General features: G+C 45.9%; 19 non-coding genes and 43 pseudogenes across 19 annotated transcripts; all 62 read right to left on the bottom strand.

Annotated features, from left to right (window-relative positions):
- Window positions 1-2,672: 2,672 nt before the first annotated feature.
- Window positions 2,673-2,791, bottom strand: LOC136737584 (uncharacterized; annotated as a pseudogene).
- A 221-nt stretch (window positions 2,792-3,012) lies between these two features.
- Window positions 3,013-3,131, bottom strand: LOC136737805 (uncharacterized; annotated as a pseudogene).
- Window positions 3,132-3,340: 209 nt separating this feature from the next.
- On the bottom strand, window positions 3,341-3,459 carry LOC136737801 (uncharacterized; annotated as a pseudogene).
- A 216-nt stretch (window positions 3,460-3,675) lies between these two features.
- LOC136737802 (uncharacterized) lies at window positions 3,676-3,794 on the bottom strand (annotated as a pseudogene).
- Window positions 3,795-4,009: 215 nt separating this feature from the next.
- Window positions 4,010-4,128, bottom strand: LOC136737800 (uncharacterized; annotated as a pseudogene).
- A 215-nt stretch (window positions 4,129-4,343) lies between these two features.
- Window positions 4,344-4,462, bottom strand: LOC136737441 (5S ribosomal RNA). The gene has a single exon (XR_010812401.1). It is a non-coding gene; the product is annotated as a 5S ribosomal RNA (ribosomal RNA).
- A 223-nt stretch (window positions 4,463-4,685) lies between these two features.
- On the bottom strand, window positions 4,686-4,804 carry LOC136737519 (uncharacterized; annotated as a pseudogene).
- Window positions 4,805-5,013: 209 nt separating this feature from the next.
- LOC136737667 (uncharacterized) lies at window positions 5,014-5,132 on the bottom strand (annotated as a pseudogene).
- A 209-nt stretch (window positions 5,133-5,341) lies between these two features.
- On the bottom strand, window positions 5,342-5,460 carry LOC136737604 (uncharacterized; annotated as a pseudogene).
- A 210-nt stretch (window positions 5,461-5,670) lies between these two features.
- On the bottom strand, window positions 5,671-5,789 carry LOC136737698 (uncharacterized; annotated as a pseudogene).
- A 216-nt stretch (window positions 5,790-6,005) lies between these two features.
- On the bottom strand, window positions 6,006-6,124 carry LOC136737861 (5S ribosomal RNA). Its single transcript, XR_010812484.1, has one exon. It is a non-coding gene; the product is annotated as a 5S ribosomal RNA (ribosomal RNA).
- Window positions 6,125-6,339: 215 nt separating this feature from the next.
- LOC136737742 (uncharacterized) lies at window positions 6,340-6,458 on the bottom strand (annotated as a pseudogene).
- A 219-nt stretch (window positions 6,459-6,677) lies between these two features.
- LOC136737492 (uncharacterized) lies at window positions 6,678-6,796 on the bottom strand (annotated as a pseudogene).
- Window positions 6,797-7,006: 210 nt separating this feature from the next.
- LOC136737455 (5S ribosomal RNA) lies at window positions 7,007-7,125 on the bottom strand. Its single transcript, XR_010812414.1, has one exon. It is a non-coding gene; the product is annotated as a 5S ribosomal RNA (ribosomal RNA).
- A 222-nt stretch (window positions 7,126-7,347) lies between these two features.
- LOC136737472 (5S ribosomal RNA) lies at window positions 7,348-7,466 on the bottom strand. The gene has a single exon (XR_010812430.1). It is a non-coding gene; the product is annotated as a 5S ribosomal RNA (ribosomal RNA).
- Window positions 7,467-7,675: 209 nt separating this feature from the next.
- Window positions 7,676-7,794, bottom strand: LOC136737694 (uncharacterized; annotated as a pseudogene).
- A 210-nt stretch (window positions 7,795-8,004) lies between these two features.
- Window positions 8,005-8,123, bottom strand: LOC136737699 (uncharacterized; annotated as a pseudogene).
- Window positions 8,124-8,339: 216 nt separating this feature from the next.
- LOC136737646 (uncharacterized) lies at window positions 8,340-8,458 on the bottom strand (annotated as a pseudogene).
- Window positions 8,459-8,678: 220 nt separating this feature from the next.
- On the bottom strand, window positions 8,679-8,797 carry LOC136737804 (uncharacterized; annotated as a pseudogene).
- A 212-nt stretch (window positions 8,798-9,009) lies between these two features.
- On the bottom strand, window positions 9,010-9,128 carry LOC136737731 (uncharacterized; annotated as a pseudogene).
- A 210-nt stretch (window positions 9,129-9,338) lies between these two features.
- On the bottom strand, window positions 9,339-9,457 carry LOC136737630 (uncharacterized; annotated as a pseudogene).
- Window positions 9,458-9,675: 218 nt separating this feature from the next.
- On the bottom strand, window positions 9,676-9,794 carry LOC136737868 (5S ribosomal RNA). The gene has a single exon (XR_010812490.1). It is a non-coding gene; the product is annotated as a 5S ribosomal RNA (ribosomal RNA).
- Window positions 9,795-10,009: 215 nt separating this feature from the next.
- LOC136737493 (uncharacterized) lies at window positions 10,010-10,128 on the bottom strand (annotated as a pseudogene).
- A 214-nt stretch (window positions 10,129-10,342) lies between these two features.
- On the bottom strand, window positions 10,343-10,461 carry LOC136737527 (uncharacterized; annotated as a pseudogene).
- Window positions 10,462-10,669: 208 nt separating this feature from the next.
- LOC136737785 (uncharacterized) lies at window positions 10,670-10,788 on the bottom strand (annotated as a pseudogene).
- Window positions 10,789-11,004: 216 nt separating this feature from the next.
- On the bottom strand, window positions 11,005-11,123 carry LOC136737495 (uncharacterized; annotated as a pseudogene).
- Window positions 11,124-11,332: 209 nt separating this feature from the next.
- LOC136737822 (uncharacterized) lies at window positions 11,333-11,451 on the bottom strand (annotated as a pseudogene).
- A 209-nt stretch (window positions 11,452-11,660) lies between these two features.
- On the bottom strand, window positions 11,661-11,779 carry LOC136737631 (uncharacterized; annotated as a pseudogene).
- Window positions 11,780-11,995: 216 nt separating this feature from the next.
- LOC136737512 (uncharacterized) lies at window positions 11,996-12,114 on the bottom strand (annotated as a pseudogene).
- Window positions 12,115-12,339: 225 nt separating this feature from the next.
- LOC136737845 (uncharacterized) lies at window positions 12,340-12,458 on the bottom strand (annotated as a pseudogene).
- Window positions 12,459-12,668: 210 nt separating this feature from the next.
- On the bottom strand, window positions 12,669-12,787 carry LOC136737632 (uncharacterized; annotated as a pseudogene).
- Window positions 12,788-13,002: 215 nt separating this feature from the next.
- On the bottom strand, window positions 13,003-13,121 carry LOC136737559 (uncharacterized; annotated as a pseudogene).
- Window positions 13,122-13,337: 216 nt separating this feature from the next.
- LOC136737484 (uncharacterized) lies at window positions 13,338-13,455 on the bottom strand (annotated as a pseudogene).
- Window positions 13,456-13,665: 210 nt separating this feature from the next.
- Window positions 13,666-13,784, bottom strand: LOC136737644 (5S ribosomal RNA). Its single transcript, XR_010812455.1, has one exon. It is a non-coding gene; the product is annotated as a 5S ribosomal RNA (ribosomal RNA).
- A 556-nt stretch (window positions 13,785-14,340) lies between these two features.
- LOC136737525 (uncharacterized) lies at window positions 14,341-14,458 on the bottom strand (annotated as a pseudogene).
- Window positions 14,459-14,668: 210 nt separating this feature from the next.
- LOC136737456 (5S ribosomal RNA) lies at window positions 14,669-14,787 on the bottom strand. The gene has a single exon (XR_010812415.1). It is a non-coding gene; the product is annotated as a 5S ribosomal RNA (ribosomal RNA).
- A 224-nt stretch (window positions 14,788-15,011) lies between these two features.
- On the bottom strand, window positions 15,012-15,130 carry LOC136737792 (uncharacterized; annotated as a pseudogene).
- A 210-nt stretch (window positions 15,131-15,340) lies between these two features.
- On the bottom strand, window positions 15,341-15,459 carry LOC136737453 (5S ribosomal RNA). The gene has a single exon (XR_010812412.1). It is a non-coding gene; the product is annotated as a 5S ribosomal RNA (ribosomal RNA).
- A 224-nt stretch (window positions 15,460-15,683) lies between these two features.
- Window positions 15,684-15,802, bottom strand: LOC136737793 (uncharacterized; annotated as a pseudogene).
- Window positions 15,803-16,012: 210 nt separating this feature from the next.
- LOC136737469 (5S ribosomal RNA) lies at window positions 16,013-16,131 on the bottom strand. The gene has a single exon (XR_010812427.1). It is a non-coding gene; the product is annotated as a 5S ribosomal RNA (ribosomal RNA).
- A 221-nt stretch (window positions 16,132-16,352) lies between these two features.
- Window positions 16,353-16,471, bottom strand: LOC136737736 (uncharacterized; annotated as a pseudogene).
- A 225-nt stretch (window positions 16,472-16,696) lies between these two features.
- On the bottom strand, window positions 16,697-16,815 carry LOC136737434 (5S ribosomal RNA). Its single transcript, XR_010812394.1, has one exon. It is a non-coding gene; the product is annotated as a 5S ribosomal RNA (ribosomal RNA).
- Window positions 16,816-17,040: 225 nt separating this feature from the next.
- Window positions 17,041-17,159, bottom strand: LOC136737435 (5S ribosomal RNA). Its single transcript, XR_010812395.1, has one exon. It is a non-coding gene; the product is annotated as a 5S ribosomal RNA (ribosomal RNA).
- A 211-nt stretch (window positions 17,160-17,370) lies between these two features.
- On the bottom strand, window positions 17,371-17,489 carry LOC136737655 (5S ribosomal RNA). The gene has a single exon (XR_010812456.1). It is a non-coding gene; the product is annotated as a 5S ribosomal RNA (ribosomal RNA).
- A 220-nt stretch (window positions 17,490-17,709) lies between these two features.
- On the bottom strand, window positions 17,710-17,828 carry LOC136737510 (uncharacterized; annotated as a pseudogene).
- A 224-nt stretch (window positions 17,829-18,052) lies between these two features.
- On the bottom strand, window positions 18,053-18,171 carry LOC136737796 (uncharacterized; annotated as a pseudogene).
- A 209-nt stretch (window positions 18,172-18,380) lies between these two features.
- LOC136737454 (5S ribosomal RNA) lies at window positions 18,381-18,499 on the bottom strand. The gene has a single exon (XR_010812413.1). It is a non-coding gene; the product is annotated as a 5S ribosomal RNA (ribosomal RNA).
- A 224-nt stretch (window positions 18,500-18,723) lies between these two features.
- On the bottom strand, window positions 18,724-18,842 carry LOC136737797 (uncharacterized; annotated as a pseudogene).
- Window positions 18,843-19,052: 210 nt separating this feature from the next.
- On the bottom strand, window positions 19,053-19,171 carry LOC136737449 (5S ribosomal RNA). The gene has a single exon (XR_010812409.1). It is a non-coding gene; the product is annotated as a 5S ribosomal RNA (ribosomal RNA).
- A 224-nt stretch (window positions 19,172-19,395) lies between these two features.
- Window positions 19,396-19,514, bottom strand: LOC136737798 (uncharacterized; annotated as a pseudogene).
- A 210-nt stretch (window positions 19,515-19,724) lies between these two features.
- Window positions 19,725-19,843, bottom strand: LOC136737470 (5S ribosomal RNA). The gene has a single exon (XR_010812428.1). It is a non-coding gene; the product is annotated as a 5S ribosomal RNA (ribosomal RNA).
- Window positions 19,844-20,064: 221 nt separating this feature from the next.
- On the bottom strand, window positions 20,065-20,183 carry LOC136737738 (uncharacterized; annotated as a pseudogene).
- A 225-nt stretch (window positions 20,184-20,408) lies between these two features.
- On the bottom strand, window positions 20,409-20,527 carry LOC136737437 (5S ribosomal RNA). The gene has a single exon (XR_010812397.1). It is a non-coding gene; the product is annotated as a 5S ribosomal RNA (ribosomal RNA).
- Window positions 20,528-20,752: 225 nt separating this feature from the next.
- On the bottom strand, window positions 20,753-20,871 carry LOC136737438 (5S ribosomal RNA). The gene has a single exon (XR_010812398.1). It is a non-coding gene; the product is annotated as a 5S ribosomal RNA (ribosomal RNA).
- A 211-nt stretch (window positions 20,872-21,082) lies between these two features.
- Window positions 21,083-21,201, bottom strand: LOC136737668 (5S ribosomal RNA). Its single transcript, XR_010812458.1, has one exon. It is a non-coding gene; the product is annotated as a 5S ribosomal RNA (ribosomal RNA).
- A 220-nt stretch (window positions 21,202-21,421) lies between these two features.
- Window positions 21,422-21,540, bottom strand: LOC136737827 (uncharacterized; annotated as a pseudogene).
- Window positions 21,541-21,748: 208 nt separating this feature from the next.
- Window positions 21,749-21,867, bottom strand: LOC136737550 (uncharacterized; annotated as a pseudogene).
- Window positions 21,868-22,077: 210 nt separating this feature from the next.
- LOC136737634 (uncharacterized) lies at window positions 22,078-22,196 on the bottom strand (annotated as a pseudogene).
- A 215-nt stretch (window positions 22,197-22,411) lies between these two features.
- LOC136737572 (uncharacterized) lies at window positions 22,412-22,530 on the bottom strand (annotated as a pseudogene).
- Window positions 22,531-22,755: 225 nt separating this feature from the next.
- Window positions 22,756-22,874, bottom strand: LOC136737708 (uncharacterized; annotated as a pseudogene).
- A 216-nt stretch (window positions 22,875-23,090) lies between these two features.
- LOC136737464 (5S ribosomal RNA) lies at window positions 23,091-23,209 on the bottom strand. Its single transcript, XR_010812423.1, has one exon. It is a non-coding gene; the product is annotated as a 5S ribosomal RNA (ribosomal RNA).
- Window positions 23,210-23,434: 225 nt separating this feature from the next.
- Window positions 23,435-23,553, bottom strand: LOC136737709 (uncharacterized; annotated as a pseudogene).
- Between the last annotated feature and the right edge of the window lie 105 nt (window positions 23,554-23,658).

Raw genomic sequence — 23,658 nt, forward strand, 5'->3', positions numbered from 1 at the left:
TTACCCACACTGCGACTGATGCTACCCATTTCACTACCCAACAAAGACCCATAATATGCGTGTGTCTGTCTGTCTGTCTGTCAAAGTATGTGTGTGTGTGTCTGTGTGTGTCTGTGTCTGTCTGTCTGTGTGTGAAAGTGTGTGTGTGTCTGTCTGTCTGTCTGTCATGTAACTTGCACATCTGTGAGGGCACCACTAATGCAGAAAGAGATGTACACATATTGTTTATTTTCCATATATATGTATGTATGTATGTATGCATGTCCAATTGCTTTGACAATACAAATGAATTGAATTGAGAGGGAGAGAGAGAGAGTAAGAGAGAGAGAGACAGACAGACAGACATACAGACAGACAGAGAGAGACACACACACACACACACACACACACACACACAGAGAGCCAGCCAGCCAGCTCAGCGATGACATGACGAGCCTCTCTCAGCTTACTGCTATGACATCACAGAGCACGTACATTCCGTTTAACAAATCGTTAATCAAAAAAGGTTATAAACACATTGACTACAATACCGGTTAGTAAGACGAAGGTGAGTCTCTCGTTAGTATTATTAGTCAGACATTAAATAACTACGCAGGTTAGTATTTATGTCAGGTAACTTCTCGTTATATATATATCAGTCTCATTTACGTTTAGGTGCCGAGAAAGATCCTATTTGTTACCACAATTTCCCTTAACTGATTATTATTCAATGATTAAGGATAGGCAGGGCCACCAATAATCTAATGTCTATTAACTTGTGTCAATTTCAGACTAAACAGTTAAACAGGAATGAGAAGATATTTCTCGGCGTTGACAGATTTTATTTCTAAAATTATCAACAAAACAGTTTAATGCAACTCACATTTATATTTAAGAAAACTAAATGATATTACACATTCTAGAGTTATGAATCACAGATTAACATTTCTAATTGATTTCTCAAATGTCATGAATCACAAACTCCAAACTGTTAAACTTATGTGAACTTCGTCGCAGAGAGGCCTCTCTGGCTTCGGGCTCAGATAACAGCACACGGCACGAGGTCCGTGTGGTTTGGAACAAAGGCAGTCCGGTTCGGCTTTGTCCAAGAACTTCCACTCAGTCGATGCACCTGGAAGTTGGGGTTTCGCGAATGTAGAGTCTTTTCCAAACAGATTTTCCATTGGTTTGAAGGCTCCAAGGTTGTGCACAAAATCTTCTTTGTAAGCATGGTTCCACCGTAGTTACTTGAAGACGAAGTCTTTGAGGAAAGCAGGGCCCTGTTTGTTCCAAGGGTCAAGTTTCTTAAGACTCAAATAGCTATTTAAGTGACTGACACTTTCGTATTCAGTCGACTTAGTCAATTGTCCAGCTGTAAAACTCCACTGATCAGGTGGGTCTGTGAAGTTATTTATTTAATAAAGTCCTTTAAAATAATTCTTCGCTCAATCTCCTTCTCCCAGTTTAACTCTTCTGTTGCCGGCAAAGACTTGGTTGGTTTCTGATTCCGGTTCTGGCAACAGAGCTACAGGTTGAGCTGTGGCAGCGAGTTTCTGGTTCAGGTGAGAGAGAGAGAGAGAGAAAGACTGTCCGCTGTTCCTTATAGTCTGTCAGATCAGTAGGTGATTGGTCCCTGAGTTCTTGAGATTGGATTTCGGTTTCAGCCCCCAGTGTCCTATTGGAGGGAGGCTTTATTTATGACTGATGTCAATCCATGCCATCTTTTGGAAATGCCGGTTGGCCTGGGTTCGTAGCTCTATGTCGGGATTTCGGCTCTCATCCACTTCAAAGAGTTTTTATCACCTACAGGCCCCTTTCTCCAGACATCTCATAGCAGAATTCCAAACTATTTGGCCTCTTCTCGGTGCCATCCTCCCCAAAACTGTCACTTTGATGCAAACCAGTTCCAAGCTGATGAGCTAAGGAAATCTGATAACTTTGGGGGGGGAGAGGTCTTCTTTAGATCAGTGCTTCAGCTCAGAGCCCAAATGCTCTTATCCAAATACACCCAACATAACGCTACATATGTATGTATGTATGTATATATGTGTAGAAGGAAAATTAGAAATTATTTTCTTACACCTGTTTTTCTCTCTTGTATACTTAAGAAAGATACGGTCAAGCTAGAAGGTCAGCCCAGAAGATAGTTTGATTTCTGTTTGTTATTTACGATGAGAACCTTGGAGACATTGTCAAACGGTATGACCTACGTGCCTGTTCCCTAAAACCATGTGTTGACCTATGAACTCTGTTCTAAAATGATATATGTTCTGCTTAGTTAGCCTTTAAGATAACATTGTAATGACTTTCTAGCATGTATGGATGTATGTATGTATGTATGTATATATATATATATATATATGTATGTATGTATGTCCAATTGCTTTGACAATACAAATGAATTGAATTGAGAGGAAGAGAGAGAGAGAGAGAGAGAGAGAAAGAGAGAGAGAGAGACAGACAGACAGACAGACAGACAGACAGACAGCTCAGCGATGACATCACGAGCCTCTCTCAGCTGACTGCTATGACATCACAGAGCACGTACATTCCATTGCTTGTCGTCTGTCAACCACTCAGTCACTGCTAGCCAGACTATCCCTAAGACAAAGTGTACAATACTTCAATTATATCTCCTCCAGACAGATAAAGAGTATTAAGAGCTACGATGAAGTTACCCAGGAGACGTAAAAAGCTTGCATCACCTGGTATTTCCTGGAGGTCACCCATCCAAGTACTAACCAGGCCCTGGCCCGTTTAGTTTCCAAGGTCTGACGAGATCGGGCACGTTCAGGACGGTGTGGCCGCAAGCCGAGATGCCTGGCTGCATGATGTCTCTTAAAGGCTGGCGGGTATTGACGGAATTTCCAGCAAAAAATAAAAAATAAAAAAATTAAAAAATGGAGGGAAAAATAACAGTGCAGGAAAGGGTGTTGAAAGTAGCCGGGAACGTGTACAATTCTTCAATTATATCTCCTCCAGACAGAAAGAGAGTATTAAGAGCTACGATGAAGTTACCCAGGAGACGTAAGAAGCTTGCAGCACCTGGTATTTCTAGGAGATCTCCCATCCAAGTACTGACTAGGCCATGCCCCGTTTAGCTTCCGAGATCTGACGAGACGGGGTGCGTCCAGGACGGTGTAGCCACAAGCCGAGAGGCCTGGCTGCATGATGTCTCTTAAAGGCTGACGGGTGTTGAGGGAACTTCCAGCAAATAAAAAAAGAAAAATGGAGGGAAAAATATCAGTTCAGCAAAGGGTGTTGAAAGTAGCCGGGTACGTGTACATTTCTTCAATTATATCTCCTCCAGACAGAAAGAGAGTATTAAGATCTACGATGAAGTTACCCAGGAGACGTATAAAGCTTGCAGCACCTGGTATTTCCAGGAGGTCACCCATCCAAGTACTGACCAGGACCTGCCCCGTTCAGCTTACGCGATCTGACGAGATCGAGCGCGTTCAGGACGGTGCGGACACAAGCCGAGAGGCCTGGCTGCATGATGTCTCTTAAAGGCTGGAGGGTATTGACGGAACTTCCGGCAAAAAAAAAAAGAAAAAAGAAAAATGGAGGGAAAAATATCAGTGCAGCAAAGGGTGTTGAAAGTTGCCGGGTACGTGTACAATTCTTCAATTATATCTCCTCCAGACTGAAAGAGAGTATTACGAGCTACGATGAAGTTACCCAAGAGACGTATAAAGCTTGCAGCACCTGGTATTTCCAGGAGGTCACCCATCCAAGTACTGACCAGGACCTGCCCCGTTCAGCTTACGCGATCTGACGAGATCGAGCGCGTTCAGGACGGTGCGGACACAAGCCGAGAGGCCTGGCTGCATGATGTCTCTTAATGGTTGGCGGGTATTGACGGAACTTCCAGCAAAATAAAAAAAAAAAAGAAAAACGGAGGGAAAAATACCACTGCAGCAAAGGGTGTTTAAAGTAGTCGGGTACGTGTACAATTCTTCAATTATATCTCCTCCAGACAGAAAAAGAGAATGAAGAGCTATGATAAAGTTACCCAGGAGACGTAAAAAGCTTGCAGCACCAGGTATTTCCACGAGTTCTCACATTCAAGTACTGACCAGGTCCTGCCCCGTTTCGTTTCCGAGATCTGACGAGATCGGGCGCGTTCAGGTCTGTGTGTCCGCAAGCCGAGATGCCTGGTTGCATGATGTCTCTTAAAGGCTGGCGGATATTGATGGAACTTCCAGAAAAAATAAAAAATAAAAATAAAAATGGCGGGAAAAATATCAGTGCAGCAAAGGGTGTTGAAAGTAGCCGGGTACGTGTACAATTCTTCAATTATATCTCCTCCAGACAGAAATAGAGTATTAAGAGCTACGATGAAGTTACCCAGGAGACGAAAAAGCTTGCAGCACCTGGTATTTCCAGGAGGTCAGCCATCCAAGTACTGACCAGGCCCTGCCCCGTTTAGCTTCCGAGATCTTACGAGATCGGGCGCATTCAGGACGGTGTGGCCACAAGCCGAGAGGCCTGGCTGCATGATGTCTCTTAAAGGTTGGCGGGTATTGACGGAACTTCCAGCAAAAAAAAAAAAAAAAAAAAAAAAAAGAAAAATGGATGGAAAAATATCAGTGCAGCAAAGGGTGTTGACAGTAGCTGGGTACGTGTACAATACTTCAATTATGTCTCCTCCAGACAGAAAGAGAGTATTAAGAGCTACGATGAAGTTACCCAGGAGACAAAAAAGCTTGCAGCACCAGGTATTTCCAGGAGGTCACCCATCCAAGTACTGACCAGGCCCTGCCCCTTTTACCTTCCGAGATCTTACGAGATCGGGCGCATTCAGGACGGTGTGGCCACAAGCCAAGAGGCCTGGCTGCATGATGTCTCTTAAAGGTTGGCGGATATTGACGAACTTCCAGCAAAAAAAAAAAAGAAAAATGGAGGGAGATATATCAGTGCAGCAAAGGCTGTTGAAAGTAGCCGTGTACGTGTACAATACTTCAATTATATCTCCTCCAGACAGAAAGATAGTACTAAGAGCTACGATGAAGTTACCCAGGAGACGTAAAAAGCTTGCAGCACCTGGTATTTCCAGGAGGTCACACATCCAAGTACTGACCAGGTCCTGCCCCGTTTAGCTTTCGAGATCTTACGAGATCGGGCGCGTTCAGGACGATGTGGCCACAAGCCGAGAGGCCTGGCTGCATGATGTCTCTTAAAGGTTGGCGGGTATTGACGAACTTCCAGCAAAAAAAAAAAAGAAAAATGGAGGGAGAAATATCAGTGCAGCAAAGGCTGTTCAAAGTAGCCGTGTACGTGTACAATACTTCAATTATATCTCCTCCAGACAGAAAGAGAGTACTAAGAGCTACGATGAAGTTACCCAGGAGACGTAAAAAGCTTGCAGCACCTGGTATTTCCAGGAGGTCACACATCCAAGTACTGACCAGGTCCTGCCCCGTTTAGCTTTCGAGATCTTACGAGATCGGGCGCGTTCAGGACGGTGTGGCCACAAGCCGAGAGGCCTGGCTGCATGATGTCTCTTAAAGGTTGGCGGGTATTGACGGAACTTCCAGCAAAAAAAAAAAAAAAAAATAGAGGGAAATATACCAGTGCAGCAAAGGGTGTTGAAAGTAGCCGGGTACGTGTACAATTCTTCAATTATATCTCCTGGAGACAGAAAGAGAGTTTTAAGAGCTACGATGAAGTTACCCAGGAGACGTAAAAAGCTTGCAGCACCTGGTATTTCCAGGAGGTCACACATCCAAGTACTGACTAGGCCCTGCCCCGTTTAGCTTCCGAAATCTGATATGATCGGGCGCGTTCAGGACGGTGTGACTACAAGCCAAGAGGCCTGGCTGCATGATGTCTCTTAAAGGCAGGCGGATATTGACGGAACTTCCAGCAAAAAAAAAAAAAAAAAAGAAAAATGGAGGGAGAAATATCAGTGCAGCAAAGGCTGTTGAAAGTAGCCGGGTACGTGTACAATTCTTCAATAATATCTCCTCCAGACTGAAAGAGAGTATTAAGAGCTACGATGAAGTTACCCAGGAGACGTAAAAAGCTTGCAGCACCTGGTATTTCCAGGAGGTCACCCAACCAAGTACTGGCCAGACCCTGCCCCGTTTAGCTTCCGAGATCTGACGAGATCGGGCGCATTCAGGACGGTGTGGCTGCAAGCCGAGAGGCCTGGCTGCATGATGTCTCTTAAAGGTTGGCGGGTATTGACGGAACTTCCAGCAAAAAAAAAAAAAAAAAAGAAAAATGGATGGAAAAATATCAGTGCAGCAAAGGGTGTTGACAGTAGCTGGGTACGTGTACAATACTTCAATTATATCTCCTCCAGACAGATAGAGAGTATTAAGAGCTACGATAAAGTTACCCAGGAGACGTAAAAGCTTGCAGCACCAGGTATTTCCAGGAGGTCTCACATTCATGTACCGACCAGGTCCTGCCCCGTTTAGCTTCCAAGATCTGACGAGATCGGGCGAGTTCAGGATGGTGTGGCCGCAAGCCGAGATGCCTGGCTGCATGATGTCTCTTAAAGGCTGGCGGGTATTGAGGGAATTTCCAGCAAAAAAAAAAAAAAAAAAATAGAAAAATGGAGGGAAAAATATCAGTGCAGGAAAGGGTGTTGAAAGTAGCCGGGTACGTGTACAATTCTTCAATTATTTCTCCTGGAGATATAAAGAGAGTATTAAGAGCTACGATGAAGTTACCCAGGAGACGTAAAAAGCTTGCAGCACCTGGCATTTCCAGGAGGTCACCCATCCAAGTACTGACCAGGCCCTGCCCCGTTTAAATTCCAAGATCTGATGAGATCGGGGGCGTTCAGGACGGTGTGGCTGCAAGCCAAGAGGCCGGGCTGCATGATGTCTCTTAATGGTTGGCGGGTTTTGACGGAACATCCAGCAAAAAAAAAAAAGAGAAATGGAGGGAGAAATTCCAGTGCAGCAAAGGGTGTTGAAAGTAGCCGGGTACGTGTACAATTCTTCAATTATATCTCCTGCAGACAGAAAGAGAGTATTAAGAGCTACGATGAAGTTACCCAGGAGACGTAAAAAGCTTGCAGCACCTGGTATTTCTAGGAGGTCAGCCATCCAAGTACTGACCAGGCCCTGCCCCGTTTAGCTTCCGAGATCTGACGAGATCGGGCGCGTTCAGGACGGTGTGGCCACAAGCCGAGAGGCCTGGCTGCATGATGTCTCTTAAAGGTTTGCGGGTATTGACGGAACTTCCAGCAAAAAAAAAAAAAAAAAAAAAAAAAGAAAAATGGATGGAAAAATATCAGTGCAGCAAAAGGTGTTGACAGTAGCTGGGTACGTGTACAATACTTCAATTATGTCTCCTCCAGACAGAAAGAGAGTATTAAGAGCTACGATGAAGTTACCCAGGAGACAAAAAAGCTTGCAGCACCAGGTATTTCCAGGAGGTCACCCATCCAAGTACTGACCAGGCCCTGCCCTTTTTACCTTCCGAGATCTTACGAGATCGGGCGCATTCAGGACGGTGTGGCCACAAGCCGAGAGGCCTGGCTGCATGATGTCTCTTAAAGGTTGGCGGATATTGACGAACTTCCAGCAAAAAAAAAAAAGAAAAATGGAGGGAGAAATATCAGTGCAGCAAAGGCTGTTGAAAGTAGCCGTGTACGTGTACAATACTTCAATTATATCTCCTCCAGACAGAAAGAGAGTACTAAGAGCTACGATGAAGTTACCCAGGAGACGTAAAAAGCTTGCAGCACCTGGTATTTCCAGGAGGTCACACATCCAAGTACTGACCAGGTCCTGCCCCGTTTAGCTTTCGAGATCTTACTAGATCGGGCGCGTTCAGGACGGTGTGGCCACAAGCCGAGAGGCCTGGCTGCATGATGTCTCTTAAAGGTTGGCGGGTATTGACGGAACTTCCAGCAAAAAAAAAAAAAAAAAATAGAGGGAAATATACCAGTGCAGCAAAGGGTGTTGAAAGTAGCCGGGTACGTGTACAATTCTTCAATTATATCTCCTGGAGACAGAAAGAGAGTTTTAAGAGCTACGATGAAGTTACCCAGGAGACGTAAAAAGCTTGCAGCACCTGGTATTTCCAGGAGGTCACACATCCAAGTACTGACTAGGCCCTGCCCCGTTTAGCTTCCGAAATCTGATATGATCGGGCGCGTTCAGGACGGTGTGACTACAAGCCAAGAGGCCTGGCTGCATGATGTCTCTTAAAGGCTGGCGGATATTGACGGAACTTCCAGCAAAAAAAAAAAAAAAAAAGAAAAATGGAGGGAGAAATATCAGTGCAGCAAAGGCTGTTGAAAGTAGCCGGGTACGTGTACAATTCTTCAATAATATCTCCTCCAGACTGAAAGAGAGTATTAAGAGCTACGATGAAGTTACCCAGGAGACGTAAAAAGCTTGCAGCACCTGGTATTTCCAGTAGGTCACCCAACCAAGTACTGGCCAGACCCTGCCCCGTTTAGCTTCCGAGATATGATGAGATCAGGCGCGTTCAGGACGGTGTGGCCGCAAGCCAAGAGACCTGGCTGCATGATGTCTCTTAAAGGCTGGCAAGTATTGACGGAACTTCCAGCAAAAAAAAAAAAAAAAAAAAATAGAAAAAGGGAGGGAAAAATATCAGTGCAGCAAAGGGTGTTGAAAGTAGCCGGGTACATGTACAATTCTTCAATTATATCTCCTCCAGACAGATAGAGAGTATTAAGAGCTACGATGAAGTTACCCAGGAGACGTAAAAGCTTGCAGCACTAGGTATTTCCAGGCGGTCTCACATTCATGTACTAACCAGGTCCTGCCCCATTTAGCTTTCGAGATCTTACGAGATCGGGCGCGTTCAGGACGGTGTGGCCACAAGCCGAGAGGCCTGGCTGCATGATGTCTCTTAAAGGTTGGCGGGTATTGACGGAACTTCCAGCAAAAAAAAAAAAAAAGAAAAATGGATGGAAAAATATCAGTGCAGCAAAGGATGTTGACAGTAGCTGGGTACGTGTACAGTACTTCAATTATATCTCCTCCAGACAGATAGAGAGTATTAAGAGCTACGATAAAGTTACCCAGGAGACGTAAAAGCTTGCAGCACGAGGTATTTCAAGGAGGTCTCACATTCATGTACTGACCAGGTCCTGCCCCGTTTAGCTTCCGAGATCTGACGAGATCGGGCGCGTTCAGGATGGTGTGGCCGCAAGCCGAGATGCCTGGCTGCATGATGTCTCTTAAAGGCTGGCGGGTATTGACGGAACTGCCAGCAAAAAAAAAAAAGAAAAATAGAGGGAAATATACCAGTGCAGCAAAGGGTGTTGAAAGTAGCCGGGTACGTGTACCATTCTTCAATTATATCTCCTGGAGACAGAAAGAGAGTTTTAAGAGCTACGATGAAGTTACCCAGGAGACGTAAAAAGCTTGCAGCACCTGGTATTTCCAGGAGGTCACACATCCAAGTACTGACCAGGCCCTGCCCCGTTTAGCTTCCGAAATCTGATATGATCGGGCGCGTTCAGGACGGTGTGACTACAAGCCAAGAGGCCTGGCTGCATGATGTCTCTTAAAGGCTGGCGGATATTGACGGAACTTCCAGGAAAAAAATAAAATAAAAAGAAAAATGGAGGGAAAAATATCAGTGCAGCAAAGGGTGTTTTAATAGTAGCCTAGTACGTGTACAATTCTTCAATTATATCTCCTAGAGACAGAAAGAGAGTATTAAGAGCTACGATGAAGTTACCCAGGAGACGTAAAAGGCTTGCAGCACCTGGCATTTCCAGGAGGTCTCCCATCCAAGTACTGACCAGGCCCTGCCCCGTTTAGCTTCCGAGATCTGACGAGATCGGGCGCATTCAGGACGGTGTGGCCGCAAGCCGAGAAGCCTGGCTGCATGATGTCTCTTAAAGGTTGGCGGGTATTGACGGAACTTCCAGCAAAAAAAAAAACAAAAAAGAAAAATGGATGGAAAAATATCAGTGCAGCAAAGGGTGTTGACAGTAGCTGGGTACGTGTACAATACTTCAATTATATCTCCTCCAGACAGATAGAGAGTATTAAGAGCTACGATGAAGTTACCCAGGAGACGAAAAAGCTTGCAGCACCTGGCATTTCCAGGAGGTCACCCATCCAAGTACTGACCAGGCCCTGCCCCGTTTAAATTCCAAGATCTGATGAGATCGGGGGCGTTCAGGACGGTGTGGCTGCAAGCCAAGAGGCTGGGCTGCATGATGTCTCTTAAAGGTTGGTGGGTATTGACGGAACTTCCAGCAAAAAAAAAAAAAAAAAGAAAAATGGATGGGAAAATATCAGTGCAGCAAAGGGTGTTGACAGTAGCTGGGTACGTGTACAATACTTCAATTATGTCTCCTCCAGACAGAAAGAGAGTATTAAGAGCTACGATGAAGTTACCCAGGCGACAAAAAAGCTTGCAGCACCAGGTTTTTCCAGGAGGTCACCCATCCAAGTACTGACCAGGCCCTGCCCCTTTTACCTTCCGAGATCTTACGAGATCGGGCGCATTCAGGACGGTGTGGCCACAAGCCGAGAGGCCTGGCTGCATGATGTCTCTTAAAGGTTGGCGGATATTGACGAACTTCCAGCAAAAAAAAAAAAGGAAAATGGAGGGAAAAATATCAGTGCAGCAAAGGCTGTTGAAAGTAGCCGTGTACGTGTACAATACTTCAATTATATCTCCTCCAGACAGAAAGAGAGTACTAAGAGCTACGATGAAGTTACCCAGAAGACAAAAAAGCTTGCAGCACCAGGTATTTCCAGGAGGTCACCCATCCAAGTACTGACCAGGCCCTGCCCCTTTTACCTGTCAAGATCTGACGATATCGGGTGCGTTCAGGACGGTGTGGCCGAAAGCCAAGAAGCCTGGCTGCATGATGTCTCTTTAGGCTGGTGGGTATTGACGGAACTTCCAGCAAAAAAAAAAAAAAAAAAAGAAAAATGGAGGGAGAAATATCAGTGCAGCAAAGGCTGTTGAAAGTAGCCGGGTACGTGTACAATACTTCAATTATATCTCCTCCAGAGTGAAAGAGAGTATTAAGAGCTACGATGAAGTTACCCAGGGGACGTAAAAAGCTTGCAGCACCTGGCATTTCCAGGAGGTCACCCATCCAAGTACTGACCAGGCCCTGCCCCGTTTAAATTCCAAGATCTGATGAGATCGGGGGCGTTCAGGACGGTGTGGCTGCAAGCCAAGAGGCCGGGCTGCATGATGTCTCTTAATGGTTGGCGGGTTTTGACGGAACATCCAGCAAAAAAAAAAAAGAGAAATGGAGGGAGAAATACCAGTGCAGCAAAGGGTGTTGACAGTAGCTGGATACGTGTACAATACTTCAATTATATCTCCTCCAGACAGATAGAGAGTATTAAGAGCTACGATAAAGTTACACAGGAGACGTAAAAGCTTGCAGCACGAGGTATTTCCAGGAGGTCTCACATTCATGTACTGACCAGGTCCTGCCCCGTTTAGCTTCCGATATCTGACGAGATCCGGCGCGTTCAGGATGGTGTGGCCGCAAGCCGAGATGCCTGGCTGCATGATGTCTCTTAAAGGCTGGCGGGTATTGACGGAACTGCCAGCAAAAAAAAAAAGAAAAATAGAGGGAAATATACCAGTGCAGCAAAGGGTGTTGAAAGTAGCCGGGTACGTGTACAATTCTTCAATTATATCTCCTGGAGACAGAAAGAGAGTTTTAAGAGCTACGATGAAGTTACCCAGGAGACGTAAAAAGCTTGCAGCACCTGGTATTTCCAGGAGGTCACACATCCAAGTACTGACCAGGCCCTGCCCCGTTTAGCTTCCGAAATCTGATATGATCGGGCGCGTTCAGGACGGTGTGACTACAAGCCAAGAGGCCTGGCTGCATGATGTCTCTTAAAGGCTGGCGGATATTGACGGAACTTCCAGCAAAAAAATAAAATAAAAAGAAAAATGGAGGGAAAAATATCAGTGCAGCAAAGGGTGTTGAAAGTAGCCTAGTACGTGTACAATTCTTCAATTATATCTCCTGGAGACAGAAAGAGAGTATTAAGAGCTACGATGAAGTTACCCAGGAGACGTAAAAGGCTTGCAGCACCTGGTATTTCTAGGAGGTCTCCCATCCCAGTACTGACCAGGCCCTGCCCCGTTTAGCTTCCGAGATCTTACGAGATCGGGCGCATTCAGGACGTTGTGGCCGCAAGCCGAGAGGCCTGGCTGCATGATGTCTCTTAAAGGTTGGCGGGTACTGACGGAACTTCCAGCAAAAAAAAAAAAAAAAAAAAAGAAAAAGAAAAATGGAGGGAAAAATATCAGTGCAGTAATGGGTTTTGAAAGTAGGCGGGTACGTGTACAATTCTTCAATTATATCTCCTCCAGACAGAAAGAGAGTATTAAGAGCTGCGATGAAGTTACCCAGGAGACGTAAAAGGCTTGCAGCACCTGGTATTTCTAGGAGGTCTCACATTCAAGTACTGACCAGGTCCTGCCCCGTTTAGCTTCCGAGATCTGACGATATCATGCGCATTCAGGACGGTGTGGCCGAAAGCCGAGAGGCCCAGCTGCATGATGTCTCTTTAAGGTTGGCGGGTATTGACGGAACTGCCAGCAAAAAAAAAAAAGAAAAATAGAGGGAAATATACCAGTGCAGCAAAGGGTGTTGAAAGTAGCCGGGTACGTGTACAATTCTTCAATTATATCTCCTGGAGACAGAAAGAGAGTTTTAAGAGCTACGATGAAGTTACCCAGGAGACGTAAAAAGCTTGCAGCACCTGGTATTTCCAGGAGGTCACACATCCAAGTACTGACCAGGCCCTGCCCCGTTTAGCTTCCGAAATCTGATATGATCGGGCGCGTTCAGGACGGTGTGACTACAAGCCAAGAGGCCTGGCTGCATGATGTCTCTTAAAGGCTGGCGGATATTGACGGAACTTCCAGCAAAAAAATAAAATAAAAAGAAAAATGGAGGGAAAATATCAGTGCAGCAAAGGGTGTTGAAAGTAGCCTAGTACGTGTACAATTCTTCAATTATATCTCCTGGACACAGAAAGAGAGTATTAAGAGCTACGATGAAGTTACCCAGGAGACGTAAAAGGCTTGCAGCACCTGGTATTTCTAGGAGGTCTCCCATCCAAGTACTGACCAAGCCATGCCCCGTTTAGCTTCCGAGTTCTGACGAGATCGGGCGAATTCAGGACGGTGTGGCCGCAAGCCGAGAGGCCCAGCTGCATGATGTCTCTTTAAGGCTGGCGGGTATTGACGGAACTTCCAGCAAAAGAAAAAAGAAAAAAGAAAAATGGAGGGAAAAATATCAGTGCAGCAAAGGGTTTTGAAAGTAGCCGGGTACGTGTACAATTCTTCAATAATATCTCCTACAGACTGAAAGAGAGTATTAAGAGCTATGATGAAGTTACCCAGGAGACGTAAAAAGCTTGCAGCACCTGGTATTTCTAGGAGGTCTCCCATCCAAGTACTGACCAGGCCCTGCCCCGTTAGCTTCCGAGATCTGACGAGATCGGGCGCGTTCAGGATGGTGTGGCCGCAAGCCGAGATTCCTGGCTGCATGACGTCTCTTAAAGGCTGGCGGGTATTGACGGAACTGCCAGCAAAAAAAAAAAAGAAAAATAGAGGGAAATATACCAGTGCAGCAAAGGGTGTTGAAAGTAGCCGGGTACGTGTACAATTCTTCAATTATATCTCCTGGAGACAGAAAGAGAGTATTAAGAGCTACGATGAAGTTACCCAGGAGACGTAAAAAGCTTGCAGCACCTGGTATTTCTAGGAGGTCTCCCATCCAAGTACTGACCAGGCCCTGCCCCGTTTAGCTTCCGAGATCTGACGAGATCGGGCGCATTCAGGACGGTGTGGCCACAAGCCGAGATGCCTGGCTGCATGATGTCTCTTAAAGGTTGGCGGGTATTGACGGAACTTCCAGCAAAAAAAAAAAAAAAAAAAAATAGAAAAATGGAGGGAAAAATATCAGTGCAGGAAAGGGTGTTGAAAGTAGCCGGGTACATGTACAATTCTTCAATTATATCTCCTCCAGACTGAATGAGAGTATTAAGAGCTACGCTGAAGTTACCCAGGAGATGTAAAAAGCTTGCAGCACCTGGTATTTCCAGGAGGTCTCACATTCAAGTACTGACCAGGTCCTGCCCCGTTTAGCTTCCGAAATCTGACGATATCATGCGCATTCAGGACGGTGTGGCCGAAAGCCGAGAGGCCCAGCTGCATGATGTCTCTTTAAGGCTGACGGGTATTGACGGAACTTCCAGCAAAAGAAAAAAGAAAAAAGAAAAATGGAGGGAAAAATATCAGTGCAGCAAAGGGTTTTGAAAGTAGCCGGGTACGTGTACAATTCTTCAATAATATCTCCTACAGACTGAAAGAGAGTATTAAGAGCTATGATGAAGTTACCCAGGAGACGTAAAAAGCTTGCAGCACCTGGTATTTCTAGGAGGTCTCCCATCCGAGTACTGACCAGGCCCTGCCCCGTTAGCTTCCGAGATCTGACGAGATCGGGCGCGTTCAGGATGGTGTGGCCGCAAGCCGAGATGCCTGGCTGCATGACGTCTCTTAAAGGCTGGCGGGTATTGACGGAACTGCCAGCAAAAAAAAAAAAGAAAAATAGAGGGAAATATACCAGTGCAGCAAAGGGTGTTGAAAGTAGCCGGGTACGTGTACAATTCTTCAATTATATCTCCTGGAGACAGAAAGAGAGTATTAAGAGCTACGATGAAGTTACCCAGAAGACGTAAAAAGCTTGCAGCACCTGGTATTTCTAGGAGGTCTCCCATCCAAGTACTGACCAGGCCCTGCCCCGTTTAGCTTCCGAGATCTGACGAGATCGGGCGCATTCAGGACGGTGTGGTCACAAGCCGAAAGGCCTGGCTGCATGATGTCTCTTAAAGGTTGGCGGGTATTGACGGAACTTCCAGCAAAAAAAAAAAAAAAAAATAGAAAAAAGAAAAATGGATGGAAAAATATCAGTGCAGCAAAGGGTGTTGACAGTAGCTGGATACGTGTGCAATACTTCAATTATATCTCCTCCAGACAGAGAGAGAGTATTAAGAGCTACGATAAAGTTACCCAGGAGACGTAAAAGCTTGCAGAACTAGGTATTTCCAGGAGGTCTCACTTTCATGTACTGACCAGGTCCTGCCCCGTTTAGCTTCCGAGATCTGACGAGATCGGGCGCGTTCAGGATGGTGTGGCCGCAAGCCGAGATGCCTGGCTGCATGATGTCTCTTAAAGGCTGGCGGGTATTGACGGAACTGCCAGCAAAAAAAAAAATGAAAAATAGAGGGAAATATACCAGTGCAGCAAAGGGTGTTGAAAGTAGCCGGGTACGTGTACAATTCTTCAATTATATCTCCTGGAGACAGAAAGAGAGTATTAAGAGCTACGATGAAGTTACCCAGGAGACGTAAAAAGCTTGCAGCACCTGGTATTTCCAGGAGGTCACCCATCCAAGTACTGACGAGGCCCTGCCCCGTTTAGCTTCCGAGATCTGACGAGATCGGGCGCATTCAGGACGGTGTGGCCACAAGCCGAAAGGCCTGGCTGCATGATGTCTCTTAAAGGTTGGCGGGTATTGACGGAACTTCCAGCAAAAAAAAAAAAAAAAAATAGAAAAAAGAAAAATGGATGGAAAAATATCAGTGCAGCAAAGGGTGTTGACAGTAGCTGGATACGTGTGCAACACTTCAATTATATCTCCTCCAGACAGAGAGAGAGTATTAAGAGCTACGATAAAGTTACCCAGGAGACGTAAAAGCTTGCAGAACTAGGTATTTCCAGGAGGTCTCACTTTCATGTACTGACCAGGTCCTGCCCCGTTTAGCTTCCGAGATCTGACGAGATCGGGCGCGTTCAGGATGGTGTGGCCGCAAGCCGAGATGCCTGGCTGCATGATGTCTCTTAAAGGCTGGCGGGTATTGACGGAACTGCCAGCAAAAAAAAAAATGAAAAATAGAGGGAAATATACCAGTGCAGCAAAGGGTGTTGAAAGTAGCCGGGAACGTGTACAATTCTTCAATTATATCTCCTGGAGACAGAAAGAGAGTATTAAGAGCTACGATGAAGTTACCCAGGAGACGTAAAAAGCTTGCAGCACCTGGTATTTCCAGGAGGTCACCCATCCAAGTACTGACGAGGCCCTGCCCCGTTTAGCTTCCGAGATCTGACGAGATCGGGCGTGTTCAGGACGGTGTGGCCACAAGCCAAGAGGCCGGGCTGCATGATGTCTCTTAAAGGCTGGCGGGTATTGACAGAACTTCCAGCAAAAAATAAAAAATAAATAAATAGAAAAATGGAGGGAAAAATATCAGTGCAGGACAGGGTGTTGAAAGTAGCCGGGTACATGTACAATTCTTCAATTATATCTCCTCCAGACTGAATGAGAGTATTAAGAGCTACGCTGAAGTTACCCAGGAGATGTAAAAAGCTTTCAGCACCTGGTATTTCCAGGAGGTCACCCATCCAATTACTGACCAGGCCCTGCCCAGTTTTTCTTCCGAGATCTGACGAGATCTTGCGTCTTCAGGATGGTGTGGCCGCAAGCCGAGATGCCTGGCTGCATGATGTCTCTTAAAGGTTGGCGGGTATTGACGGAACTTCCAGCAAAAAAAAAATATAAAAAAAGAAAAAAGAAAAATGGATGGAAAAATATCAGTGCAGCAAAGGGTGTTGACAGTAGCTGGATACGTGTACAATACTTCAATTATATCTCCTCCAGACAGAGAGAGAGTATTAAGAGCTACGATGAAGTTACCCAGGAGACGTAAAAAGCTTGCAGCACCTGGTATTTCTAGGAGGTCTCCCATCCAAGTACTGACCAGGCCCTGCCCCGTTTAGCTTCCGAGATCTGACGAGATCAGGCGCATTCAGGACGGTGTGGCCACAAGCCGAAAGGCCTGGCTGCATGATGTCTCTTAAAGGTTGGCGGGTATTGACGGAACTTCCAGCAAAAAAAAAATATAAAAAAAGAAAAAAGAAAAATGGATGGAAAAATATCAGGGCAGCAAAGGGTGTTGACAGTAGCTGGATACGTGTACAATACTTCAATTATATCTCCTCCAGACAGAGAGAGAGTATTAAGAGCTACGATGAAGTTACCCAGGAGACGTAAACAGCTTGCAGCACCTGGTATTTCTAGGAGGTCTCCCATCCAAGTACTGACCAGGCCCTGCCCCGTTTAGCTTCCGAGATCTGACGAGATCAGGCGCATTCAGGACGGTGTGGCCACAAGCCGAAAGGCCTGGCTGCATGATGTCTCTTAAAGGTTGGCGGGTATTGACGGAACTGCCAGCAAAAAAAAAAAAAGAAAAATAGAGGGAAATATACCAGTGCAGCAAAGGGTGTTGAAAGTAGCCGGGTACGTGTACAATTCTTCAATTATATCTCCTGGAGACAGAAAGAGAGTATTAAGAGCTACGATGAAGTTACCCAGGAGACGTAAAAAGCTTGCAGCACCTGGTATTTCTAGGAGGTCTCCCATCCAAGTACTGACCAGGCCCTGCCCCGTTTAGCTTCCGAGATCTGACGAGATCGGGCGCATTCAGGACGGTGTGGCCACAAGCCGAAAGGCCTGGCTGCATGATGTCTCTTAAAGGTTGGCGGGTATTGACGGAACTTCCAGCAAAAAGAAAAAAAAAAAAAAATAGAAAAATGGAGGGAAAAATATCACTGCAGGAAAGGGTGTTGAAAGTAGCCGGGTACGTGTACAATTCTTCAATTATATCTCCTGCAGACTGAAAGAGAATATTAAGAGCTACGATAAAGTTACCCAGGAGACGTAAAAGCTTGCAGCACCTGGTATTTCCAGGAGGTCTCACATTCAAGTACTGACCAGGCCCTGCCCCGTTTAGCTTCCGAGATCTGACGAGATCGGGCGCATTCAGGACGGTGTGGCCACAAGCCGAAAGGCCTGGCTGCATGATGTCTCTTAAAGGCTGGCGGGTATTGACGGAACTTCCAGCAAAAAAAAAAAAAAAAAATAGAAAAAAGAAAAATGGATGGAAAAATATCAGTGCAGCAAAGGGTGTTGACAGTAGCTGGATACGTGTGCAATACTTCAATTATATCTCCTCCAGACAGAGAGAGAGTATTAAGAGCTACGATAAAGTTACCCAGGAGACGTAAAAGCTTGCAGAACTAGGTATTTCCAGGAGGTCTCACTTTCATGTACTGACCAGGTCCTGCCCCGTTTAGCTTCCGAGATCTGACGAGATCGGGCGCGTTCAGGATGGTGTGGCCGCAAGCCGAGATGCCTGGCTGCATGATGTCTCTTAAAGGCTGGCGGGTCTTGACGGAACTGCCAGCAAAAAAAAAATGAAAAATAGAGGGAAATATACCAGTGCAGCAAAGGGTGTTGAAAGTAGCCGGGTACGTGTACAATTCTTCAATTATATCTCCTGGAGACAGAAAGAGAGTATTAAGAGCTACGATGAAGTTACCCAGGAGACGTAAAAAGCTTGCAGCACCTGGTATTTCCAGGAGGTCACCCATCCAAGTACTGACGAGGCCCTGCCCCGTTTAGCTTCCGAGATCTGACGAGATCGGGCGCATTCAGGACGGTGTGGCCACAAGCCGAAAGGCCTGGCTGCATGATGTCTCTTAAAGGTTGGCGGGTATTGACGGAACTTCCAGCAAAAAAAAAAAAAAAAAATAGAAAAAAGAAAAATGGATGGAAAAATATCAGTGCAGCAAAGGGTGTTGACAGTAGCTGGATACGTGTGCAATACTTCAATTATATCTCCTCCAGACAGAGAGAGAGTATTAAGAGCTACGATAAAGTTACCCAGGAGACGTAAAAGCTTGCAGAACTAGGTATTTCCAGGAGGTCTCACTTTCATGTACTGACCAGGTCCTGCCCCGTTTAGCTTCCGAGATCTGACGAGATCGGGCGCGTTCAGGATGGTGTGGCCGCAAGCCAAGATGCCTGGCTGCATGATGTCTCTTAAAGGCTGGCGGGTATTGACGGAACTGCCAGCAAAAAAAAAAATGAAAAATAGAGGGAAATATACCAGTGCAGCAAAGGGTGTTGAAAGTAGCCGGGTACGTGTACAATTCTTCAATTATATCTCCTGGAGACAGAAAGAGAGTATTAAGAGCTACGATGAAGTTACCCAGGAGACGTAAAAAGCTTGCAGCACCTGGTATTTCCAGGAGGTCACCCATCCAAGTACTGACGAGGCCCTGCCCCGTTTAGCTTCCGAGATCTGACGAGATCGGGCGCATTCAGGATGGTGTGGCCACAAGCCGAAAGGCCTGGCTGCATGATGTCTCTTAAAGGTTGGCGGGTATTGACGGAACTTCCAGCAAAAAAAAAAAAAAAAAATAGAAAAAAGAAAAATGGATGGAAAAATATCAGTGCAGCAAAGGGTGTTGACAGTAGCTGGATACGTGTGCAATACTTCAATTATATCTCCTCCAGACAGAGAGAGAGTATTAAGAGCTACGATAAAGTTACCCAGGAGACGTAAAAGCTTGCAGAACTAGGTATTTCCAGGAGGTCTCACTTTCATGTACTGACCAGGTCCTGCCCCGTTTAGCTTCCGAGATCTGACGAGATCGGGCGCGTTCAGGATGGTGTGGCCGCAAGCCGAGATGCCTGGCTGCATGATGTCTCTTAAAGGCTGGCGGGTATTGACGGAACTGCCAGCAAAAAAAAAAATGAAAAATAGAGGGAAATATACCAGTGCAGCAAAGGGTGTTGAAAGTAGCCGGGTACGTGTACAATTCTTCAATTATATCTCCTGGAGACAGAAAGAGAGTATTAAGAGCTACGATGAAGTTACCCAGGAGACGTAAAAAGCTTGCAGCACCTGGTATTTCCAGGAGGTCACCCATCCAAGTACTGACGAGGCCCTGCCCCGTTTAGCTTCCGAGATCTGACGAGATCGGGCGTGTTCAGGACGGTGTGGCCACAAGCCAAGAGGCCTGCCTGCATGATGTCTCTTAAAGGCTGGCGGGTATTGACAGAACTTCCAGCAAAAAATAAAAAATAAATAAATAGAAAAATGGAGGGAAAAATATCAGTGCAGGACAGGGTGTTGAAAGTAGCCGGGTACATGTACAATTCTTCAATTATATCTCCTCCAGACTGAATGAGAGTATTAAGAGCTACGCTGAAGTTACCCAGGAGATGTAAAAAGCTTTCAGCACCTGGTATTTCCAGGAGGTCACCCATCCAATTACTGACCAGGCCCTGCCCAGTTTTTCTTCCGAGATCTGACGAGATCTTGCGTCTTCAGGATGGTGTGGCCGCAAGCCGAGATGCCTGGCTGCATGATGTCTCTTAAAGGTTGGCGGGTATTGACGGAACTTCCAGCAAAAAAAAAATATAAAAAAAGAAAAAAGAAAAATGGATGGAAAAATATCAGTGCAGCAAAGGGTGTTGACAGTAGCTGGATACGTGTACAATACTTCAATTATATCTCCTCCAGACAGAGAGAGAGTATTAAGAGCTACGATGAAGTTACCCAGGAGACGTAAAAAGCTTGCAGCACCTGGTATTTCTAGGAGGTCTCCCATCCAAGTACTGACCAGGCCCTGCCCCGTTTAGCTTCCGAGATCTGACGAGATCAGGCGCATTCAGGACGGTGTGGCCACAAGCCGAAAGGCCTGGCTGCATGATGTCTCTTAAAGGTTGGCGGGTATTGACGGAACTTCCAGCAAAAAAAAAATATAAAAAAAGAAAAAAGAAAAATGGATGGAAAAATATCAGGGCAGCAAAGGGTGTTGACAGTAGCTGGATACATGTACAATACTTCAATTATATCTCCTCCAGACAGAGAGAGAGTATTAAGAGCTACGATGAAGTTACCCAGGAGACGTAAACAGCTTGCAGCACCTGGTATTTCTAGGAGGTCTCCCATCCAAGTACTGACCAGGCCCTGCCCCGTTTAGCTTCCGAGATCTGACGAGATCAGGCGCATTCAGGACGGTGTGGCCACAAGCCGAAAGGCCTGGCTGCATGATGTCTCTTAAAGGTTGGCGGGTATTGACGGAACTGCCAGCAAAAAAAAAAAAAGAAAAATAGAGGGAAATATACCAGTGCATCAAAGGGTGTTGAAAGTAGCCGGGTACGTGTACAATTCTTCAATTATATCTCCTGGAGACAGAAAGAGAGTATTAAGAGCTACGATGAAGTTACCCAGGAGACGTAAAAAGCTTGCAGCACCTGGTATTTCTAGGAGGTCTCCCATCCAAGTACTGACCAGGCCCTGCCCCGTTTAGCTTCCGAGATCTGACGAGATCGGGCGCATTCAGGACGGTGTGGCCACAAGCCGAAAGGCCTGGCTGCATGATGTCTCTTAAAGGTTGGCGGGTATTGACGGAACTTCCAGCAAAAAGAAAAAAAAAAAAAAATAGAAAAATGGAGGGAAAAATATCACTGCAGGAAAGGGTGTTGAAAGTAGCCGGGTACGTGTACAATTCTTCAATTATATCTCCTGCAGACTGAAAGAGAATATTAAGAGCTACGATAAAGTTACCCAGGAGACGTAAAAGCTTGCAGCACCTGGTATTTCCAGGAGGTCTCACATTCAAGTACTGACCAGGTCCTGCCCCGTTTAGCTTCCGAGATCTGACGATATCATGCGCATTCAGGACGGTGTGGCCGAAAGCCGAGAGGCCCAGCTGCATCATGTCTCTTTAAGGCTGGCGGGTATTGACGGAACTGCCAGCAAAAAAAAAAAGAAAAATGGATGGAAAAATATCAGTGCAGCAAAGGATGTTGACAGTAGCTGGGTACGTGTACAGTACTTCAATTATATCTCCTCCAGACAGATAGAGAGTATTAAGAGCTACGATAAAGTTACCCAGGAGACGTAAAAGCTTGCAGCACCTGGTATTTCTAGGAGGTCTCCCATCCAAGTACTGACCAGGCCATGCCCCATTTAGCTTCCGAGATCTGACGAGATCGGGCGCGTTCAGGATGGTGTGGCCGCAAGCCGAGATGCCTGGCTGCATGATGTCTCTTAAAGGTTGGCGGGTATTGACGGAACTGCCAGCAAAAAAAAAAAAGAAAAATAGAGGGAAATATACCAGTGCAGCAAAGGGTGTTGAAAGTAGCCGGGTACGTGTACAATTCTTCAATTATATCTCCTGGAGACAGAAAGAGAGTTTTAAGAGCTACGATGAAGTTACCCAGGAGACGTAAAAAGCTTGCAGCACCTGGTATTTCCAGGAGGTCACACATCCAAGTACTGACCAGGCCCTGCCCCGTTTAGCTTCCGAAATCTGATATGATCGGGCGCGTTCAGGACGGTGTGACTACAAGCCAAGAGGCCTGGCTGCATGATGTCTCTTAAAGGCTGGCGGATATTGACGGAACTTCCAGCAAAAAAATAAAATAAAAAGAAAAATGGAGGGAAAATATCAGTGCAGCAAAGGGTGTTGAAAGTAGCCTAGTACGTGTACAATTCTTCAATTATATCTCCTGGACACAGAAAGAGAGTATTAAGAGCTACGATGAAGTTACCCAGGAGACGTAAAAGGCTTGCAGCACCTGGTATTTCTAGGAGGTCTCCCATCCAAGTACTGACCAAGCCATGCCCCGTTTAGCTTCCGAGTTCTGACGAGATCGGGGGAATTCAGGACGGTGTGGCCGCAAGCCGAGAGGCCTGGCTGCATGATGTCTCTTAAAGGTTGGCGGGTATTGACGGAACTTCCAGCAAAAAAAAAAAAAAAAAAAAAGAAAAAGAAAAATGGAGGGAAAAATATCAGTGCAGTAATGGGTTTTGAAAGTAGCCGGGTACGTGTACAATTCTTCAATTATATCTCCTCCAGACAGAAAGAGAGTATTAAGAGCTACGATGAAGTTACCCAGGAGACGTAAAAAGCTTGCAGCACCTGGCATTTCCAGGAGGTCACCCATCCAAGTACTGACCAGGCCCTGCCCCTTTTACCTTCCGAGATCTGACGATATCGGGCGCGTTCAGGACGGTGTGGCCGAAAGCCAAGAGGCCCGGCTGCATGATGTCTCTTTAGGCTGGTGGGTATTGACGGAACTTCCAGCAAAAAAAAAAAAAAAAAAAGAAAAATGGAGGGAGAAATATCAGTGCAGCAAAGGGTGTTGAAAGTAGCCGGGTACGTGTACAATTCTTCAATTATATCTCCTGGAGACAGAAAGAGAGTATTAAGAGCTACGATGAAGTTACCCAGGAGACGTAAAAAGCTTGCAGCACCTGGTATTTCTAGGAGGTCTCCCATCCAAGTACTGACCAGGCCCTGCCCCGTTTAGCTTCCGAGATCTGACAAGATCGGGCGCATTCAGGACGGTGTGGCCACAAGCCGAAAGGCCTGGCTGCATGATGTCTCTTAAAGGTTGGCGGGTATTGACGGAACTTCCAGCAAAAAAAAAAAAGAAAAAAAAGAAAAAGAAAAATGGAGGGAAAAATATCAGTGCAGTAATGGGTTTTGAAAGTAGCCGGGTACGTGTACAATTCTTCAATTATATCTCCTCCAGACAGAAAGAGAGTATTAAGAGCTACGATGAAGTTACCCAGGAGACGTAAAAAGCTTGCAGCACCTGGCATTTCCAGGAGGTCACCCATCCAAGTACTGACCAGGCCCTGCCCCTTTTACCTTCCGAGATCTGACGATATCGGGCGCGTTCAGGACGGTGTGGCCGAAAGCCAAGAGGCCCGGCTGCATGATGTCTCTTTAGGCTGGTGGGTATTGACGGAACTTCCAGCAAAAAAAAAAAAAAAAAAAGAAAAATGGAGGGAGAAATATCAGTGC

Source organism: Amia ocellicauda, unplaced genomic scaffold (assembly GCF_036373705.1).
Source record: "Amia ocellicauda isolate fAmiCal2 unplaced genomic scaffold, fAmiCal2.hap1 HAP1_SCAFFOLD_54, whole genome shotgun sequence".
Taxonomy (NCBI): domain Eukaryota; kingdom Metazoa; phylum Chordata; class Actinopteri; order Amiiformes; family Amiidae; genus Amia; species Amia ocellicauda.